General features: G+C 34.1%; 1 long non-coding RNA gene across 1 annotated transcript; it reads right to left on the bottom strand.

Annotated features, from left to right (window-relative positions):
- Positions 1 to 1415: 1415 nt before the first annotated feature.
- Positions 1416 to 2134, bottom strand: LOC149545466 (uncharacterized). The gene is made up of 3 exons (XR_016354259.1): positions 1919 to 2134; positions 1753 to 1818; positions 1416 to 1666 (listed from the first exon to the last, which is right to left on the bottom strand). It is a non-coding gene; the product is annotated as an uncharacterized LOC149545466 (long non-coding RNA).
- Positions 2135 to 23327: the final 21193 nt, after the last annotated feature.

Raw genomic sequence — 23327 nt, 5'->3', positions numbered from 1 at the left:
TTGAGAGTAGGGGATGGGGGAGAGAGAGAGTAGGTGGTGGGAGATGGAGTGGAAGAGGGAGAATGAGAGAGAGGAGGATGGGAGTGCATGTGTGGGAGAGAGAGAGTAGGGAATGGGAGAGAGGGGAGAGAGAGAGTAGGTAATGGGAGAGGGAGAGGGAGGATGAAAATGTGTGTGTGTGTGTGTGTGTGAGAGAGAGAGAGAGAGAGAGAGAGAGTAGGGGATGGAAGAGAGTAAAAATGTGAGAGAGAGTAGGGGGTGGAAGAGAGAGAGAGAGTAGGCGCTGGGAGATAGAGTGGGAGAGGGAGAGCCAGTAAGAGACAGAGTAGGGGATGGGAGAGGAGAGAGGGGGGATGGGTCTATGTGAAAGAGAGAGTAGGGAATGGGAGAGGGGAGAGAGAGATAGAGAGAGAGTAGGGGATGGGAGAGAGAGAGAGTAGGAAATGGGAGAGGGAGTGGGAGAGGGAGAGGGAGAGGGGGGATGGGAGTGTGTGTAAGAGAGAGTAGTGGATGGGAGAGAGAGAGAGAGAGAGAGAGAGAGAGAGAGAGAGAGAGTAGGCAGTGGGAGAGAGAGAGAGGGGGGAATGGGAGTGTGTGTAAGAGAGAAAGAGTAGGGGATGGGAGAGAGAGAGAGGGGGAATGGGAATGTGTGTAAGAGAGACAGAGTAGGGGATGGAAGAGAGTGTGAGAGTGTGAGTGAGACAGTAGAGGGTGGCAGAGAGAGATCATACAGGATGGGAGAGAGAGAGAGAGAGTGAGAGTAGGAGATGTGAGAGAGTGTAGGGGATGGAAGAGAGAGAGTGAGGGTAGGGGATGGGAGAGAGAAAGTAGAGAGCGAGAGCGAGAGAGTAGGTGGTGCAAGAGGGAGTGGGAGAGGGAGACAGAGGGGGGATGGGAGTGTGTATGACAAATCTAGAGAGTAGGGGGTGGGAGAGGAGAGAGAGGGGGGGGGATGAGAGTGTGTGTCTGTGAAAGAGAGAGAGTAGGGGATGGGGGAGAGAGAGTAGGCAGTGGAAGAGGGAGTGGGAGAGAGAGAGAGAGAGAGGGGGGTATAAACAAATGATTAGGTATTGAATTAAGCTTGATAAACAAATGACAAAGAAGGAAAACTTTAAACATGAACAAGATCATAAATCATATGACGATGACATATTGGAAATGATAAACTTATGCTTAAATAGTGATAAAGTTTATTGTTAATCAATATTCTATCAAAGTTTTTAATTGATTAGGTATTGAATTTAATGTCATACATGAACAAACATATAATATAAAATGATAACCAATAATGTCATGTACATTAACAAACACATAATATATTATGATAACCAATAATGTCGTACATGTGAACAATTATAACATATAAAAAAAATAATGTCATAAGTCTAATAATGCCATGCATCAAATAAATGTCATACATCAAATATAAAATAACATATATACATCAAATGTATATCGAATATGTCCATTGACATAAAATCCAACATATATGTCTGTTGATGCCTATACATGTACATGTCTATCAACTATATCTTCTCCTTCCCATGAGGGGAAGGAAACAAATCTCTCAAGGTCTTCGGTCATTGTGTAGAGGGAGACAGTGGCAATGATGGGGTCTTCCTCACACACTCATTTTTTCTCTTGTTGAAGCTCTTCTCTAACTTGACTGATACAAACAAAGTAGATATGAATCAATGATTATTATACATTGAAATCAAATATATGTACACATAAAATTAATTATTTTCTTACCACCATCAAATAGTCGCTCTACAAGTCCACCTCGAAGGCTTGTAGGCGATCAGATGTAACAAAACCCTACAACAATTCAATCAATATAATCACTTATAAATAACATTAGAAATTTTGATATTAAGTATTATAAAAAACAACTAAAACCAAGAAAATTCTTTTATACCTCAGTCAATGGTTGTGAACTAACCATAGCTACAGCCACTCCATGATCAATGGACTATTGGAGATGAGAAGTCTTTGATGTCAAGAGCCGCATGTCATACAATACACGTTACATGTAACATGAAACATGAAACAAATATAATCAAATGAATTAAATTAATCTGAAACAAATGTACCTCTACGAAGCTTGTATCACGTTTACGCTTCGAGTCTATAGTGAATGTCAACAGTCCTGTAGAGAACTGATGCACATGCATAATTCTTTTTGTAAATGCTTAATATGATTAATTGATAAATATATGTATTAATTTAAATGATTAAATCAATACATACCTCTAGATTTGTCGATGGGACGAAAAATGGGGCTAGGGGATCGCTACTAGGCCTGCCAACACTTTGACCTTGAATTTTGAACAATGTCAATAGATGCTAATTAATTAATCATTCACTATACATATGAAATGTGATCAAATTAGTAAATTGTAATTGTAATTTACTTGTGTGTCAATGCCAAATGTCTCATTCAGGAACTAATAAGTGACGAACCCATTATCCACACCATCTCTAGAATGAGTGCCAAATGTGCATAAGGATCTGCATGATGTGCACATGTGACCATGACGCACAGAGGGCTCCTTCTCAACTAATGGACTCATGTAATAAATGAGGGTTTATGTCAAACCATTAATAGTCCCTAGAGCATTGGCCTCTACATGTTCCTTCACAACTGAAGGAATAGTCACATGCTCACCCTATGGCTTGACCACAAGTGCCCTAACTACATTAGGGTCACAACGTGCCCCCGACCTCTCAAATGATGATCCCCCACCTCCACCCTAGGAGTCTAATATATCAAAATAATTGGGGATCTCCCCAAGGAAAAAATCATAATACAATTTCTTTAAGAAATACGTGGGGACCTTGTGATTGTTGCAAGGAGGGGCATCAAACAGCATCCACCATCTATCCTAAAAAATTATTTTTAATAGCATCATGTATGCACCAATGGATGGGGAACCGTTTAGTACTCTCTCTAACAGTATTTTGTTGACCAAGTTTTCTAAATAATACACATATTGTACCTTTTGGTATATCTTTTTTTTTTTAAACATCTTGATATGATAATTTATTTGCATAATATCTTTTTTGTTCATCCCTCTTAACCTGTCAAACATCTAACTAACCACTAACAAAAGCTATGTGGGTCTTAATGGATTCGAGGGATGATGCTAATTGAGCTCTCATTGGATTGGTTTGTCCACATTCTTTCAACCAACCAATGAGTCTTTCTAATTCAGTTTTACCTCTTTCTATTTCATTTATTATATTTTCTTGTGTGCCAAGAGGAGGTCTTGCGATTGGTTCAGGCTATGGAATTTTTTGTTCTTCTTATGGAGGGTTTTGGTTTTGAGTTTCTTGAGAGTTTTTGCTTTGATCTTGTTGAGGGTTTTGGTTTTGAGCTTCTTGGGGATTTGCTGGTTCATTATTGACATTTCCTGATAAGAAATCAATTGAAATCTAAATAAATAAACAAATTTAAAGAAAAAGTGTAAAAAACTTACAAAACAATATAAAAAACATATCAAACAATGCAAAAAGAAAGTTAGATAACATACAGCGTGTTCATGATCTTGAAATTTGAGGACGAGGAGGCATATTGGCAAGGCGGGTGGTGAAAAACTTGTCTTGTTGCAATCCATGTACACGCTGCAGCGAGAAGTAGGAAAAATGAGTTAAAATGAATGGGTTGCTGGTATGCAGCCCATTTATAATATTTTTTCTTTTTAAAAAGTGTGTACACGCTATAGCACGTACGCACTATGGCTCGAGTTACCCAAGCCATAACATGTACACACTATTGAAAATTGAAAAAAAAAAAACGTGTCACCTTTTTGGCACCACAACTTGGTGCACTTACCCAACATGTTGTTTACATGATATAGTTAAACTAGGTCATAAATGTAACTCTCTTTTTGAAGAGTCAGAGAACATATTTCTACTTAGATTTTGCCAATAATTGAATGTTGGCATTCTTTTCAATATCTAAAAAGATGGCCCTCTTAGTTCCAAAATGCTTTTGTAGCATGTGTTGTGTTGAAAACATATAACAAGATTGAAGGTTTGTTTTTTTCACCAAAATGTTGTAGTTGCAATAATTGAGATTTGGAACCCATGAGATGCTTCCATGTGCAGGCTAATGAAAACTAACAAGAATTGGTGTAACCTAAGAGTTGCTTGGTGGGTGTATCATGCGATCGATTCAACTTTTTTGTATTTAACTTGTTTCTACTTTTCTCATCTGGTTTAGTATTATTTGTTTTTTAATGATCTCTTCTTGCTATGGCCTACTATGCATTCTTCAACTTTAAAAAGTTTGTATAAACTAGCTAGGCAAGGGGCAAACATACAAAGACGTAGAAAAATTTTAGGTAGAGAAATATAATTTTATACCAAAAGCAAATGTTGAAGTGATGAGTTAGTGATTTTGCTTCACCTCTGACCGCATAAGCTTAGAATAGAATAGAAGAATTTTAATGTCCATAAGGTTAAGGATAGCCTATAGGACAACAAACCCTTTCATTGTAGCATTCTAAAGTGCCAACCTTTTGCAATTTAGTTTAGTAATGAGCTCTTCCATTTTCTCCACCCAATCTTTGCTAAATAAATATTGAAATAAAGTGATATTAAAGTACCTTTATAGCTGATCCTAATGTCATTTTGTGCTTTACAATCTAAAATAAAGTGCTTTTCTGTTTCCATTGCTCTTGTGTGTATTAATTAAACTCTCTTCCCATAGTCTCCCTCCTTGTTTCACACTGAAGCAATGCAAGTTAGTCATCAACTGTGCAATAAAAATCTTTTACCTCCATGAGATACTGGCCTATATATAGGTTGCTTTTTATCATCCATGCTTCATTAAATATTTCACATAAATACTTCTTTCTTCTAACTATTTTTCCTAGTCTTGCAAAAAATTTCAAGTCTTACTTTCGTTACTATTTTTGTAAGAGTTTTATGAGAGAAGAATCCAAAGTCAAGATTTCACCTGGTCAATTGATATTGTCAATCTTGTGGGTCCAAAAAAGTATTGATTGAAACATTGAATTCTCTATAAAAAGAGAATTTGGCTCAAACAATTATGAAGTAATACATATTTCATCTGTGAGATGTATTCTTTTCTTTTGTTTCAGTGCTATTGATTGCAGAGAAAGGGAAGGTTGCTATTTATAGTAAGGTGACTATTAATGAAAGTCAAATATTTAATACACTCTGAAGGAGAGAAAATTATGTTGATTTTAGTAGAGATGTGTAGGCAAACATGAAAGTTTTTATTAAGATTTTAGAATATTGTGATGTATAGAATATTCTAATGTATTCCAGGGGCTAAAGAGAAAAAAAATTGCAAATTAAGCAGACTACATTGTTGGTTAGACGAAGATGTAAGGGTTCTATTTGTAGTGTGATAAGGCAGATCCTACAATAGCTACTAATCTAAATGATTTGTAATAGTCTTCGAATGAAGCTTACTATGTGATGTTTAAGCCATCCATAAAATTAATCAGCTATTAGTGTGTTGTGATGATTATGGTACTCAAACTATTGAATTAGATGAAGATAACGAAATAACCTAACAATTTTTCTTTTATAACCCTAAAATAAAATTCTTATCGAAAACTGCTAATATTCTTTTATTAGAAAATGAACTCCATTGTTTTAAATCTATATAGCTGAACTTAGTAGTATTGATTGTATGATTAACTTAACTAATGACACTTCATTTATGACATCTATTCAGTTTCTTGTCATAGTTTTATTTTACGGTCAATGACACTTCATATATGACATCTACTTAGTTTCTTTTCATAGTCCTAATAGTCCTAAGGATTCAATATTGGATTTTTTTTTGGTTGTTTCTATATTCTTTTTTGCTTTTGCTCATTTATGTATAACCTCTTCTCCATCAAGCGACCCTTGGGTCAATATTAGATGTATCCTCAGAGGGCGATATATAAGGAATCTTTTGCCATTCATCCATCCAAGAAATAACCTTCTTCATTCTTCCAAGAAGCAACAAGTCAATGTGTCACCTTCATTCTAGTATCATTTGTTACTTATTTTCAAGTTATTGACGGATCCTATTAAGGATATAAGAATCCATGTAGTCATTGTTAGGAAGACTAGGCTTATTTGTGTTATTGATGCTATTCTTGCCTACCTTGCAATTCATAGCAAAATATTTACAAGAAGGTGAAGAGAAAGGGGTAAGCACCAAAGAGATGAAATTCCTTTTTATCACTCCAATGAGACAGATTGTCATGATCAAATTCATATGAGCAAAGGAGCTTCCTTTAAACTAGCCAATATTCTAAGGAAAAAAGGAAGCATTGAAGATACACTAAACATAGTGGTAGAGGAACAACTAGTGATGCTACTCCATACCCTTGGCCACAATTTGAGGAATCGTAAGATATCTCACAACTTTGGTCACTCATGAGAGACAATCAATATCTTCATAGGGTGTTGAAGGGTATCTTAAGTCTCCATGTTGATTATCTAGTACCCCCTGGTCCTAACACTCCTGCAAAGATTGTTGGGAAGGATCATTTTGATCCATATTTCAAGGTAAATTGCCTAGTGCCACATATTTGTTTTTTTTACATTTAATCATATTGTTGCACATTTGAACATCCTAGTGGTTATTATAGGATTGTATTGGCGCAATTGATGGATCCCACATACCAGTTACTGTCGATGTGGATATACAAGCTAAATATGATGATAGAAAAGGTCACTTGTCACAAAATGTTTTAGGTGTGTTCATTTGATTATAAGTTTCAACACATTCTTGCTAGTTGGGAAGGATCTACAGTAGATAGTCGTGTTCTTGCTTTAGCTCTCTCGAGATCATATCTGCTAGTAGTTCCTCTTGATATGTCGAGTCATCTTGCAAATGGTTATAAAGTCACATTTATGATAAATGAGGTAATGATTATCAAAGTAACCCAACTTGTGCATTTTTGTAGGAAAATTGTATTTAGTGGATGCTAGATATCTAAATGTACTAGGATTTCTCACCCCTTTTCGGTCTACACGTTATCACCTGAAGGAGTTTTCAAGAGCAAACCCAATAAAAACTCCACAGGGGTTATATAACCACTGACACTCCTTGCTTAGGAATATAATTGAGTGTACATTTGGGATTTTGAAGCAGTGTTTTCCTATCTTGAGGCATACAACATCTTATCAAATCATGAAACAACCTAGGATTATTTTAGCATGTTGCATTCTACACAACTACATTACAATAGAGGATGGTGTTTCACTTGAAATTGAAATTGAAGAGGATGATGATTGCAATGCGATAAATGTACCAATACTTGAGATGTATGGAATGACTCAGTGAGATAGAGATGATTGGGGAAAATTTTGAGATGAGATAGCACAAAGAATGTGGGAAGACTACAAATCTCGTGCATAGTTTTGTCAAAAAAAACATGAACATTGCATTTTGTTAGTGAACATTTTAGATCAAGCATTGCTACATGAACTAGATATAACTAATTGCCAAATGAACCATTGGAGACTTCACCTTTATAATTAAATTTAGAACACACTATTTTAGAGCATGCATATTCATCCATTTCACTTCATTTTATTCCAATTTGATGACTTGTATTGCAATGTAAGCAGCATTCTTGTTTTCAAATTCATAGCCTGTTGGTAGTACCAAGGACAAATAATGATTTGTAGTGATGAAATAGGTTTAAAAATGTGGCTATTTTCATATTCAAAGTATAATAATGATCGTATGTTTTTAAATTTTTTTAAAGAGGCTGAATCTCTCTTGAAACTTTTTCTCTATATAAAGTTACAAAAAAGAAAATATCATTAATTCAAATCCTTTTAGGGAGTAGGGTATGTACAATATGTAAACCCAATAACACATGACTAATATTATGAAACCATAAAATGACCTTTCCTTAGCTACTTGAAAGATTATTGTCTAATAAATCTACTTGACATTGCAATCTGAATTAGAACCTTGTTTGTTGTATAGTTTATATTGCTAATCATGAACCTTGTTTGTTGCATAGTTTATATCGCCTCTTCTCTTTGAAAACTAAAGCATCATTACAAGCTCATAAAAGTTACTCTCTTTCTTGTATGCTTGGTTTTTTTGTAGAATGCTTGACCGATCTTAATATGATTTTGTAGATCTTTATGGTTGGATTTGCTATAGAATACTTGATTAATCTTAATATAGTATGTTTCCTTAATAAGAAATTGAGTTCATTGTCTAAAAGAAACAATATAGGTCAATAAAATAGATAGCATATGTGTAGAAAACATATCATCATAGCCCAAATCAAAAAGAGTAGATAATAGCTTAAACAATAGCCGCTATGGGTTTCATTACTTGGGTATAGGGAATGATTCTCATCATCCTTTGGCATATATTTTTTTTCTAGTGCTCAACCAGGTTCATTATATGTTTTCACCCAAAATACTTGGATCATGTTTTCTTTATTTATAGGACCTTCATTTAATTCTACCTTGTTGTCTTCAATGGACAAATACTGAACTTTACAATGAAATTATTAACAGGATTTCTTGCTATGCATTGTTCCTCTTATGATTTTGACTTGCTCTTTTTGTTGTAAGGTACCAACAATGTTTTTGTAGATTACATTGTTTAATAATGAAGTACAATGTTTGATATGTTGTCTTCTCTATAAGAATATCTTCTAGCTTCTTTGCAGTCTCCCAAAATTCTTTTCTAAGTGTTTGTTTCATCTCTTTGTCGTCCTCTTCCTATTCATACATCTTTGGTTGAGTATAACAAAAGTATGCAGTTTATCACTGAGTAAAATATTGTTTAATGAGATTGTAGTTTTTTAATGCAATTTTGACTCATTATTCCAAGTTATAATTTTGTTCAATAGCATGGATGGAGAAATTTGTGCAACCCGTGTACCTCCTTGTTCAAGGAAGGTATTGTGAACACAGGAAATGGAACACAAACATCTAGAATTATTGCAAGAGAAAGTCTACCTTGGTAGATAAGGAGAGGGGGATTTAGAAAAGAAGCGTGGACTACTATCAAAAGGAAGTTAAATGTAGAATTGAACCTTCATCTATCAAAAGATAATTTCAAAAATAAGCTAAAAACATGGAAGCTTGGCTATAGAGTTATGAAAGAATTAAAAAATATAAGTGGGTTCGCATGGAGTGAGGACACTCAACGTATGGATGTCAATGAAAGTGTCTGGGATGAGCTTCTCAAGGTAATATGCTATTTTAATTTTTTATGATTTAAAGTATAAGCTATCTTATAGTATTTATTCAAAAACTAATTCATTAATTATGCCAACATGCAGCGAAAAGATTTCAAGAATGTGAAAGTTTATAAGAGGCAACCACTTCAATACTTCAATGAGTTAGCCTACATTGTGGGCAATGACATAGCAAGAAAGATTTCCCTTACCTTCCTTAATACTATAAAATTTTAAATCCTAAACACGAAATTCATTGAGGATTTTTTTTACTTCTCAAACAACAGTGCATTAGTTGAAGTGTGTCAAACATCATACACAAAACTAGATTTGCATCCAACCTGAAGAAGACATTATATTGTATAATTCCTTTGTAAGAGTGGTCTTGCCAAAGCTACCCATGGCCCAAATTCTAAAAACCTATATACCCTAAACATCCTCCTTAAATTGTTTGTGCTTACTTGAAAATATCTCACCATTTCATCCATACATATTGGATAGTCTACAACAGTTAATGGCATATTCATTTTATTCAATATAGAATTCACAATATCCTCCAGATGGTCATTTACATCATTGATCGAATCAACACATCAAAAATGAAATTACCATCAGATTATTAACCCATGCCACATTACATATAAATGAGATAAAACAAGTTTATTTTTTAAAAGGATATAGAGCTCAAATATGTTTTACTAACTCTTCAATTCGGATGATCTGGCCATTGTAAAATGAGATGGTGTAGTGTGCCTTCTTCCACTCCTCCAGTTTCTCTCAGATGTATCTCCTCTTCCACTCATTCTTTCCAAAGGCTTGGGCATATTTTCCTTTCCCTTGTTGAACTTATCTGAAATAACTACAATTGCGAGATCATAAAGCAAGTTGCTAGGGCATATGAGGCTACAATAGATAAGGTTGAATGTAGGCCTATGTCTCTCACAACTATTAGATCTTCCTAGATCAATGATTGGCATATGTGCACTTTTTGAAGTTTCTCAAGATTTAGCCATAGTGAGGAAGTGACAGGGTATCCTATGGACTTATGGGGCTAGATCTAGTATGTGCACTGCAAAATGAGAATATGTTAGAGTGGGTGACAAAGGGGCAATGCCAAATTGATCAAGGGTGCTGACTATGCCAAAGGAACTTGGTTATATTGCAACCGTTAGATCTAGATAAAATCAACGTCTTGCATATTCCCACATTTTCAAATTTCCCAAACTTTAGCCATTACGGGATATGATTTTTGGACACATATCCAACTAAGCCCAATCTTTTGAGTTCCTTTTTGCATCATCATAGAGTTAATAATAAGGTTAAAAGGTTAAGTTGTGATACTATGACAATGAAAAATTGTAGTCAAATTCAGTGCCTTCGCATAATCGCACACAGTTATCGCCTAACCATGGACAGAGTTACAAAGTGGTGATCCCTATTGTTCGCATGTTCACATAGAATCAAAAGCAAAACCTGGCTAAATTCGTGAGGTAGTGATACATATGGAGCACATCATTATAGAGTTAATATTAAGGTTGAGAATTTAAGTTGTGATGGTGTGATGGTGGTTAGTCTAATGGTTTCACTCATTTGTAGCAATTAATGGTAAGGATTAGCTGGCAATTCTGCTGGACCAATCAATGGTAAAAGGTATTTGTGCAACCTCACAGAATCCAAGCTACAGTTAAGGAAATATGTTGTGATGTTGTGGTGGGGCATCAATTAGTCACTAGGGTAGTCTTTGCAAGATCACAGTCATTTGATGTTAGCTAGGAATATTGCAGTGATGGTGCGAATTATTAGTTTCAAATTTTCATAGGGTCACATAGGTTAAGGGGCCAAGGTGATTTCAAGTTGTGAAGCCATGATCTGAGGGAGTTAGTAGGTAAACATAAAAGAAGGATGGCTAGGTAGGGTGGCGAAATACTTCAAGGTCATAGGGCCATGTGATGAGGTTTAAAGGTCAATTCCATTTGATTTAGTGACTTGGCATGTTGAGAACAAAGAAGCAACACTTTAATGGAAAATACAATCCTTTTGATCACTAGCAACCTCTTTCAAATGTTCTTAATGTTATTCAATGCAGTTCCATTCCTCCTGTCACTTGGTTCATTCATCTACCCAATCAGTAATAATGGTTGTCATTTCTATCTTCTCAAGGCTCGCAAAGATCATATTTCCTGCATCTAGATATGTACCCTAATCAGATCTTCCCTAGATTTGTAGTGATTGTTCTCTATGACCTTAATGGCAGTAGTTGGCTTTGGCTTCTAGTTAAAGTTATCTTAGTTATGCTTGAACTATAAAAGAAAGTTTGTAAGCCCTTTAGGGGTTGATCTTTTCTCTGATTCTATAGCAATAGTATTCTATGCTTTGTTACTATAATTTCCCTTTCGCCGAAGAATGAATATAATTCTGAATTGTATCTCCTTCTCCCATTAGTTTATCGTGCAACATCTTTTTCCTTATATTGATATATTGCTTTCATTCTTTAGTTATATGTTGTGTCTATTTATCTTTGAATGATATTGAGTGAAGTCTCTTCCTTATACCATTTCATTGATCTCTGATTTGTGCATGATTGTTGAGTCAAAGCTAAGATATAATATTTGTATCTAAGGATTATATTGATGAATTTTGCTTCCTTGGGTAGGGATAAGATTGAACAATACTATTTGGTGTATCACCCCCTCTAGATCAGAATAGGTAGTTTTCTTTCATGCATTCCTTCTCCCTTTTCCTCTCAAGAAATAGTTAGGTGCACCCTAATAGTAAGGAAGTCGGTCTTCTTTGGAGACTCAATCACTATTTGTAAAGTCCCACACTTTCAAGATTATTTCCATGTTACACGAGGTTTCCTTTAGGCAAAACCTTTACATGCAAGGGTGCAAACTTTTGTGTCAACATTTTTTGGCATGCCCGATGGGACTCATAATTGAAGCATTTCTAAGTCTACTAGTTCATTGGTGTCAAAGAAAAGAATTTTGAATACATGCTAAAGAGATAGTGTTTCTCTTAGCATTTTAGGGCTTCAAGAGGCTCACTTTCAAGCACTTGGCGACTCTAGTCCAACTCTACATCTTGGTTTCCAGAGAAAAGTTATGATTCATGCCCAAAGCTCAAACAAGGGTATCTTCTAGAGGTATTTTTCAATATAATAAACTTTCATTTTCAAACCCTAGAAGAAGAAGAAATAGGCTCTCTCTATCACTAGTTAGGAGTTTGGTAGTAGCACATACACTTGTAAGATCTCTTTCTACTCCTCTTGTTGATAGGTCACAACCTAAGCTACCATGTATCCATTTCAATAGATCACTTTTTCACATGGCCCTACCTAGAGTGCATACTTTTTCCACCTTTAATGGTGGGAGTCCTCTTGTCTTGCCCCAAAGGCATGATATTTCATTATGCACTCTCAAAAGTCTACCTGAGTTCACTAGCTAAGACCTCCATTTCTCCCTTTGAGCACATTCAATAAGTTTCAAATGTTTTTAATATTCATGGTATTACATAAGATGATGTTGTTGTTAGATTGCTAGTTACATCACTAAAAGGAAAAGCCTTATAATGGTATAGGGGATTACCATATAATTCAATCATTAACTAGGATAAGTTAGGTGAAAGGCATTACAAGCATTTTGAGGATAAAAGTGATCATTTATCACTCTTACAGCAGTTAACTACCATTAAGAGAGCACCCCATGAATATATGACTGATTCTAAATATAAATTTCAGAAAATATGGTATAGAATACCTACTGCAATAAAGCCTATCCCTGGTAATACCTTCTTGCATTACCTTAGAGCCTTTAATTGTGATATTGCTACCACTTTACAATCCATGGGAAGGGATACTTTACCAGCTGCCTATGAAATTGCCATAATAGTAGAGAATATATTGATCCAAGGAAGGAAGTTAGCTCCAAGACCCCCAATGCCTTTCTTTCCTAACATATCCAATTTCAGCCTATAGTGGCCCCTATCCCTACTACATCTACATGCTAGCCTCTTTCTATCCCTACCACATCAACATCCTCCAACAAATAAGGAAAATTAAAGGACATGATGCAGGACCTTATCTTAAGTAACATAAGGTTGCAAGATCAAAGTTTCAATATAGACATAAGGTTACAAGATCAAAGTTCTAGTATTGATAATAAATTCCATGATCAAAGCTTAGAAGAAAAAACTATTAAACAAGATACTGGTTAGTAACAATTATCAATCCAGACCCTTGGGAATGAGGTGACAACCCTCAAAGGACAAAATTCACAAATTTTTAGGTTCCCTTAGTCTTGCAATTAGAATTTGCAATCAAATAAGCTAACACATCATGGGGAGGTTCCATGGACCCAAAATAAATCTTTCAATGGTGTTACCTATGTAGCCCCAAATTAGTCAAGAGTAATTGTTCAAGAACAACAAGGATACACGTATGATTATCAATCCAATGATCAAGATGCATTTTCTTGAGCCTTGATTGTACAAGAAGAACCAACAACTTTAGGACACCAGTATGATATAAATCACTCCAATGTTGGATATCAAGCTCAAATACAAGGTGATGATTCTTATGCCATATTTGGTAGAGAGGATTTTGGTGGTAGAGGTTAGAAGAACAACAGTGTTGCAAATATGCATGCCATGGACCCAGGAATAGAAAATGGGGCAACTACACCAGTGAAAAACTAGAGCAAAGGACAAAGTTAAAAGAAGGAAGAAGAGTCTAAGACTACTCATATCTCAACAAAGGGTGAATCTTCAAATTCAGCCATCCATACACAACCCAACCAAGCAAACAACCAAAGTAAGAAAATGATGTCTCCTCCCTTTTATATCTCTTTAATGATAGGAGATAAAATGTTCATAATTGCATGATAGACTCTAGTGTCATTACCTCAGTCATTCCTAAGAGGATTATTGGTCAGCTAGGTATAAAGTATGAGCCTATGACTAATAGGATTACTCAATTGGATGACAGTCCTTGTAGAAAAGTAGGGGTATTCAAAGATTTAAGAGTGACCCTACATGCATGTCTTGGCTACACTATGTTGCGGGATATAACTATTATAGATCTCCCTACCCACTTTGCCATTTTCTTATCTAGGGATTTCATTGCTAAGATTAGTGGTGGCGGTATTGCTATTGATTGGTCCCAAATATCCTTTAGAACTAGAAATGACACAAAGACCTTCATTATGGTAGAGGCATTTAATATTATTATGCTAAGCCTTACATGGTTGACCTTGCAGACATGAATGGTACTCTATTTGATAGGAGGAAAGACTATTTGGATCCATTCAAGAATGTAAATGAAGTTAAACTAGAGGTCTATGTCATCCATGAACAAGATGTTGTCATGCCAAATTTGATCCAAGGAATGAAGAAGTAGTAGGGGTAGAAGATTCTGTTAGTGCATGAAAAGGATGAGATGGAAAATGTTCATTCCAATGAGCTCTCTGCCTTTGCAACTAAAAATGAAGAGGTCCTACCCAGGTCAACACTATCTAAATTCTTCAAGCAATAGGAATAGACAGAGCAACTGGAGGAAATATGGTTCTCTCAAGGATTTGACGATGACATTTTTCTCTTCAAAGATATAAAAGATGATTTATTTCATCTAGGTGAGAGATATGAATAAAAAGTTGAGCCACCTCTTGTGTCAAATTCTGGTGGAGCGTGGTATTGCAATAAGCCATGTAATGGTGAGAGGATGATGTTTGAACATGTCAAGCATTCCAAAGTTAAAAAGAAGGGAAGCTACTTCAACAAGCCAGTCAACGGCTTTGTTTGATGTATTTTCTATATAAATTTATTTATATATTAGAGTAGGTGTTTTTCCCCTCGTAATCAATAAGTGCACGGGCACAAGATTTCTTTGCAAAGAGATAGCAAAGTTTTGAAGTTTTGTAGTTGCAGAGGGGCAAAGACATAATTTTGTGGGGTTTTGGACATAATGTAAGGTTCGTTATTTTTGGTGACTTTATAGTCCAAGGGAATTTTTAAGGCCACTGGTCCATGCTTAGTAGGCAAGCATCCCCTCTCAGTCACCAGAAATGTTGGCCATTTTAGCCCCCCACCCTACCCCCCTTAATTTTTTTGACACCATCATCAAAATACGAACAGAGATACCTTTCATGGTGTCAAGATTGCTCAGATTATCAAAACTTGCTAAATCCTAGTTTTTTTGCGTCATATTTGGACTGTATGTTATTTTTCATATTTTCATCTTGAGTTATGATCTTACCATTGAGGGTTTTATCATCCAGTTGTAGGCCGTCAATGTCTTTCCTTCGATGTTATGAAGCATGTGCTAGTGGGTCAATGTAAAGTCAAATGATATGCCTCCTAATCTTATGATCTTCTCTTGTCACGGTATTGCCAATGTATGTTTTTGGGCCTCCCAATCTCACAATCTCCTCTTGTCTTAGCTTCACAGGCATGTGTTTTAAGGATTGTGATCTTACGATGGCCCCTTGTTGTGTGATCGTAAGTTTTGAAAGTTGAATAGACTACTATAGCAATGATGTCTACAATGTTATGGTAGGTTGAGAGTTTTGACCTTACGATGTGATGAAAGATCGTGAAGTTGATTTTTGGTTCTCTTGATGTTATAATAATTAGTTAGTGTAGCATCAGAGGGACGTGTGATCGCATTAAGATTGTAAAAGGTTTTTGATCTTATGATGGGTGTTGCGATTGTAAGATTGTGAGGTAGAAAAGAGACATGTCTGATGCTATGAAGGATTGATAATCATAAGATCATAAGACTGGCAGGGTTGTTGTGGTTATGGTGGAGTTTCAATGCTATGACAAGGGTTGATCATGCTATCACCATGAAAAAGAAGATAACTATGATCGTGAGATCATAAATTAAGTTGTTACGACATCCGAAGCTATGATAGATAAGGTTAATCATGGGATTCAAACATTCACAAACGTCAGATCTTCCCAGATCAACGATTGGCGTATGCACATTTTCTAAAGTTGCTCAAGCTTTAGCCATAGTGAGGAAGCAATAGGATGTCACTGGACTTGTGGGACCGGATCTATTAAGTGGGCCACAAAATGGGAAGATGTCAGAGCGAGTGATAGATAGATAGCTATATGTTCTAAAGTGCTAGTCATTGTTGTCACTAATGTTTGAGGGAAGAAATCACCATATTCTAACTCTGTTTTATCCAAAAAACACCAAGATTTGCCTTTGAGTGAGCATGTGATAGAGAGTGTTAGCATAGTGGATTAGATGTCTGGCTCACGATAAGTAACGAAAACTTGGTGGGTAAACGTACATAGTTGTGTCACCTTTTAGGCCGACTTATCAGAATGACTGGATTTGAGAATTTCTATCTAAAATTTAACATTTTTTAAAACATATGGTCTAGATAAATTCATTCTAGGTAAGTTATATATGGTCTCACACTTTTCCAATTGGAAATGTCTATTAAGTGCATGTTTTATACTAGTTTGCATCCAATTACTAAAGAAATAAAATTATTTCAGAAAAGTGGCATTTCAATAACTATTAATATTTTTTATAATATTTTTCTTAATAACATATAAATACCATTTTATAGAGCTTAAAGCCAAGAATATTCTCATGTAGAGTTTATAGTGTTTTAATTAGATTTAGTATATTGAAATTGAAAAATTCTACATCCACGTATTTTAACATTAAAAAAGATGCGTGTTTTGAGAAAGAAAAAATATTAAACCACACAAAAAAAATCTTTAAAAAATTATATGATGTTCTAGAGGAGAGAGTTCTCTTCTAGAACATATAATTTTTCTTCTGGTTAGAATAGATTTGTTTTGAAGAATGTGGTGGGAGATGAAAACTATCGATTTCATGCAAGTTAAAATTTCAATCCTTATAAAACAAAAAATATAGTTCTAAAGCCAATTTTTATTGTTGATTGTTCTAGATATATATGTTATCTATAAAATACTCTAGGATCAAAGGGAAATACATTTATTTGTATATAGTTTTGTGGTGGGAACTAGACCCCTAATTTTTAGCATTTTTCAGCACCAAAAAAATTATCTATAAAAATTAGAAAACTATATCAATTCTTATTCCAAATAATTATTAAAAATTATAATCCTAAAATTCATCCATTTCTAAAAATTTTATTAGTTTACTTCATTTCTAAATTCAAAATAATAATACCAATTTTATGTCATTGAAGGTGATGACACATGTTTGTGCTTTTACCTTGGTAGGAAGGCCTTTTCATGAGTTTTGAGTAGAAGAAGATGCAGATGGTGCAAACTCATTAAAAGTGTCCATGCTGTCAACACTTACTTTTCTTCCGATCGTAGAACTAGTAGACACTATGACATCAAGTCAGAGTGAAGAGGAGTGAAATAGGCTTAGCATTGGGAAGGTGAAGGGCTAAGTATGTAGGCTAGGAAGTATGATAAATATTAGAGCTAGATAAAGCTAGGATTGGCATTGTGGTAGAGAAAGCACTCTTTGGGTAAGAGAAGAGGGTACAAAAAATGGGTGAAAGCACATGTATTTGTGGTGTAGATTGAGTGGTATTTGCAGAGGAAACCGCATGGAAGAAACACATAATGATGGGATAGGTAGAGGTGCCTTGATGTGGAAGATAATTTTGCATGTGATATCACAGTATTGTGCAAGCTTCGAATTTGATGTGGAAGATAACTTTGCCATGTGATATCACAGTACTGTGCAGGCCTATAATTTAATGGGTGACCGTTTTTCTATGTTTGAGCCAAAATTTGTGGGACCCTATTGATTGACATGTTAAATTTTTTAAAACCCTCAATATGATACTTAAGTTATAAACAAACCATCAAATTTTATTATACAAATATTTTTTAAATATACTATATAAAATTGTATCACCCATTAGAAATATTAGTATGAAAAATATAAACTTAGATATATTGTTGAATTATAATTACTTTCTAGAAATTAATATTATTTTTAGAATGTATGAATTTAGAAACTTATATAAGATTTTTGTAATTATTACTAACTTTTACATATATTATATTAATTTTTGGAGATCAATATAACACGTTAATATGAACACACTATCATAAAAAAAATAAGATGACAGGTAAGGGTGGCCATCAAATTCTACTACTGTGGACTAAAAAAGATAGCTATCTTTTCACTATTGTTTAGAAATGAAGTGACTTGACTAGGTATAAGGAACAAAAGCTATAGAAGAGCTTGAGTCCTAATTATAAACTATGTTCATACAAAGAGGTTTTATGCAAGAGGTAATTATAAAAATATATGATATTCACAAATAGTTATAAAAATATTAAAATAAAAATATAATTTTACATAATCAATGAAAAAATGCTCAAATTTTTTAATATTATATAATACTATTTCCAATTAAAATTTAAGAAAACCTAAAATTAAATAACAAAACTTAATTGTTTTTAATAACTAAAAATAGTTTAAATAAAAAATAGTCAACAAAAATAAATCTAAATTAATAATAAAACTATATAATTTAAAATTAATCTAAAGGGAAAAAATAATAATTATTGATAGTCATATGAATTCTACTTCTCTATATTTGTCAAGTTGTCTTCGAAGTGGTCAATAATACCAACCATTATTTTATTCGTTTAAAAAATAAAAATCATCAAAACATTAATCTTATGAATCTTAATGAAGTCATTGTATTAAATTTTATAAATCATTCTATATAAAAAACATAAATTTACCTAATATCTTGACTTAATATAATAAATAAATATTATCATAAACACATTTCAAATTTTAATAAATCATATTTTTTTCTTAATCAAAGTTGCGCATATAATAATATGATTTCAAAATAATCTTGAAATATATACCAATCATGTAGAAATAAAAAAAGGTCTAGGAAGCGCCAAAAGGTTGAGTATGGTGGAGGGCTTGGACTCCTTACTTCATCTTAGGTTTTCTATTGAATCTTTCAATTGTATTTGTACTCCTTACTTCTACCACCTCTAGAATCATGGTCAATGTTTTGTGCTTATGTTGCAGTTCCACGAAATGCCTTAATTTCACAGGTAACTCCTATTGAAAGCTTGGTTTGGGAAGACCAAAATCCTTTGGTTGCATAGTTGGCATAATTATCTTCCTCCCTCTAAGGATTTGCTTGAATCAACTTCGTTGGGAGCTACATGAGCCAATAGGGGTGATGAATCTAAAGGCATCTTGTCCAAGAACTATTTAATTTATTCCACGTGGTGGCTCTCAAAGAGATTATAAATTTCTTTTGCACTATTTTCTTGGAGGATGTTTTTGTACAAAAATTGTCATCTTACTCTATGTTTGTTACTTCTTCAAGGTTAGCACTAAAAACAAGGGGAACTTCTAATCGTGAAACTTCCAGTAGAGAAAAAAGTGAAACATTATGTTGAGCTATGTTAGGTTGAGGGGCCACAAAATGCTAAAAAGGTAAAAGATAGAGAATACACAAGAATAAATAAGTTTTTATTCTTTCCAAGTTATAAATAATTCTTGAAAATAAAAAAATGTTTCTTGTGAAATAAGGTGATTTAGCTCAATGAAAGCATAAAATCATCTGCATAAAAGAATATTATAAGTGATCTTTGTAGCCACAATTTTCTAATTTTGGTAGAGAATTTAGAATTGATTAGGCAGCTGACAAAATCTATCATTTGGTTTTCAGATTTCTGATAGATCATGCAATGTTGAGACAAAAATTTAACAAAGTTTTTTTCTGAAAAAAGTTATGAAAGAATTTGAAGTTACCTCTAGCAAGTTAGACCATAGACTCAATTGTGACCAATTTCACCTTTACTGCTATGCTTCCAACATTTAACGGGTCATCCAAGTCCAACATTACCAAAATATAATCCATTCTTTTAATATGCTTATTCAACAACTCGTATCAGCAAACTCTATGTCAATTGCTTCCTATAATACACCTGTTTCAGAGACTCATGAACTTTTTGGAAACTATAGTTCTTTCCAAAAATTGTTCTTTGTTCATATTTTTGAATTAGAAAAAATAATACTACTCTAGGAATATTAAGATCTACTAATAAAAAAAAATTAGTGATTAAAAGTAATTAAAAAATAAACATGTTGCCAAAGTTTTAAAATTGAATAATTTTGGCTATAAAAATTAACTTAAAAATTAATCTGGGAACATTAGTTCGTTACCTATATATAGGTAGGGACTAACAAAACTTATTAAGTGAAATAATGTGTTGTAGAATACAAAAGAGCACATGTCAAACAAGGCAGATAGTCGAGCTAAATCCTAAATTAAAACCTTATGGCCTTATGCTTGCACGTGTTACCATACGTCCATCTACCATACCATTGTTTGCCAACCCTCACTAGATTCGATGTCTACGGAGATTTGACATCCCATCGAATGTATATTTAATGCACCATATTGGGAGCTACCAAGATTTGATGGCATCTTTAATATTAAATTTTGAGGGAATGGCATACATAGAACTAGAGGGAATGTGTCTTTAATATCAAACATTATAGTGATGCTTCCTGTGTTATTCATAGATCCGCCTACACATAAATATAGTTCTTACATTTTTCTAATCTTTTTTATGGGTTTTTTGGCATTTTAATATGTATTTATTTAAATTTAGCTTAAAAATTTTAATGCATGGTTAATAGTATGAAAGTAATTTAAATATTGTTATTTAAATTTAGCCAACATTGAATTTTTGGGTACATAATTTGATAGAGAAATTCACCCAATTGCCTGAAGTTTTTCTCTGCATTTAAAGGTATGTAGAATAACTTTGTTAGCCACATTAGGGTTCAATTTTTTTCTTCACTTTCAAAAAATGTTGTAAATCCATGAACATAAACAATTGGATCTCTCTTCTATTTTTTGTCATTTAATTAAGAAGAAAGGATCAATGTTTATTTGATACTAATGGAGCCATATTATTTTTTTTCAACCCATACTACACTAGCCTACTTCTTACATAGTCACCCTTAGCTTACCCAAATTTATCATCTTAATTTCTCTAGTTCAGATTTGAATAATGATATTGATGATAGTATTGCAAATGCATTGACATAACCATAATCTACACTCTAATTAATATTGTGTCAAATTCTTCGCTTCTTCGTATGAAATTTGATTAGCATTAGGTGATGTTGATTGGCTTTACCTTTTGTTTTAAATTTTGTCCACACTTGATGATGTTATATTGATGAAGGGTGCTCCCCTTAATAACATAAACACATAATAGAAATCAAGAAATAATAGCAAATGCAAGAACAAAATATGGACTTCTTATTTGCGCTGCAAATGCGAAATTATAGAATTCACAAGTACAATATGCTAACCCACATGGGTTCCTTCATTACAATAATCTACAAGACTAAGCTGTGAACTACCACCCAAAGTCGTCCTAGACAATGTTTGGGCCTTTCTTAAATAGGCAATTTTATGTTACCCGGGAAAGTTCTAGATGCTCAAACTTAATACCTAGGTTTGATAGACCCTAACAATACATATAGAGTCAACTAAATATATTTTTGACAAATTATTTTAGACATTTCAGTAGCCCAACTTCTGAAGGCCATTATTTTAGACATTTCAGTAGCCCAACTTCTGAAGGCCATAACTCTTGAACCATTGCTATGATTGGCTATTATAACCACTTTTTGAAAATGCCAGCTCCTAATCTATAGTCTCAAAATTGCGCTAGTACCCTTCCATCGAGTTTTTTGAACCTCATCCAGGCACTCCAAGGCCTCCAACGGTGAGCCTGAAGATTTTTCTGCAATTTTTTCCACAAAAATCTGCAATAACTTCTTTGATATGTAAGTTGGAGAAATGAGATTTTTATGGTAGGCTTATAATTCCAAAATGAACCTTCATGTAGAAAATGAAAGCATCCTGAGATCGTATGAGAAACTAAAAATAGCAAGTTCCCATAAATAGTAACCACCCTCTCTACTAGTCCTTATTAAAATAGAAAAGATTGAAAATAAAATATTTTTGGGTGATGCAAGAATGCTCTTACACCTAGGATGCTCCTGCATTTGACACCCAAGTTAATTTGAGAAGTGACTCCATCATGTCTCAGATGTTCAGAGGAAAAACAAGTCAGTTAACCTCCTCTTTTGCTAGCCATGATGAATCGTCTACTAGCCTCCCTTTCCATTTGGCTAGATATTCCTCATAAGTTTTGTTCCTGGTACTTTTTCCAATATGACTATCTAGTATCTCCTCAATCTCATTTGTAGCCGAACTAGCTGCTGGAATACTCCACTAAGCTTCTACAACTTCATCTCCATCACCTCCTTTATAATACTCTATCAAATCTGAAATATTAAATACTGGTGAAATATTCAATTCAGCAAGCAACTCCACTCCATAAGCATTTCCAGAATCATTCCTTTTCACTATCTTGCACGGTCCAAACTTCTTCATCTTCAACTTATTATATGCACCCACTAGAAAATGATCCTTTCTGAAATGAACCATGCCTTCATCTCCAATCTAAAATTTCTTATACCTCATTTTCACATCTGTCTTAGCCTTATACTATGTATTCATCTTTATAATGTGTTTCCTCACCTCCTCATGGATGTTCGTCAAATGTTCAGCAAATTCTTCTACTTTAGCACTACTTATCTCTCCTTTATCCAACTGCCTCAATTCAAAAGCATTTCTGGGACTAATCCCATATACAATTTGGAAGGGTGAAATACTAGTACTCTTGTTGAAAGAATTATTATATGCAAATTTTTCCTATGGTAAAATCATATCCCATCATTTTGGCTTTTCTCCAACCAAACATCTTAGCAAGTTTCCCAAACTATGATTCACAACTTTTGTCTGTCCATCAATTTGTGGATGATGTGATGAACTAAACTTCAAATCTATCTTCAAATTCTTCCACAATGTACTCTAGAAATACCCATCAAATTTGGTATCTTGATTTGAAACTATACTCTTTGGTAGTCCATGTAGTCTCACCACTTCTTTGAAAAACAATTCTGCTACTTGAACAACATCACTAGTCTTCTTGCAAGGAATAAGATGTGCCATCTTTGAAAACTTGTCAACCACCACAAAAATAGAATCATGCCCACATTGTGTCCTTGGTAATCCAAGAACAAAATCCATATTGATATCC

This window comes from Cupressus sempervirens, chromosome 7 (genome assembly GCF_028749045.1).
Source record: "Cupressus sempervirens isolate cs-2001-9-10 chromosome 7, ASM2874904v1, whole genome shotgun sequence".
Taxonomy (NCBI): domain Eukaryota; kingdom Viridiplantae; phylum Streptophyta; class Pinopsida; order Cupressales; family Cupressaceae; genus Cupressus; species Cupressus sempervirens.
Note: the sequence above shows the minus strand (reverse complement) of the source record. Positions and strands in the feature narration are given on the sequence as shown.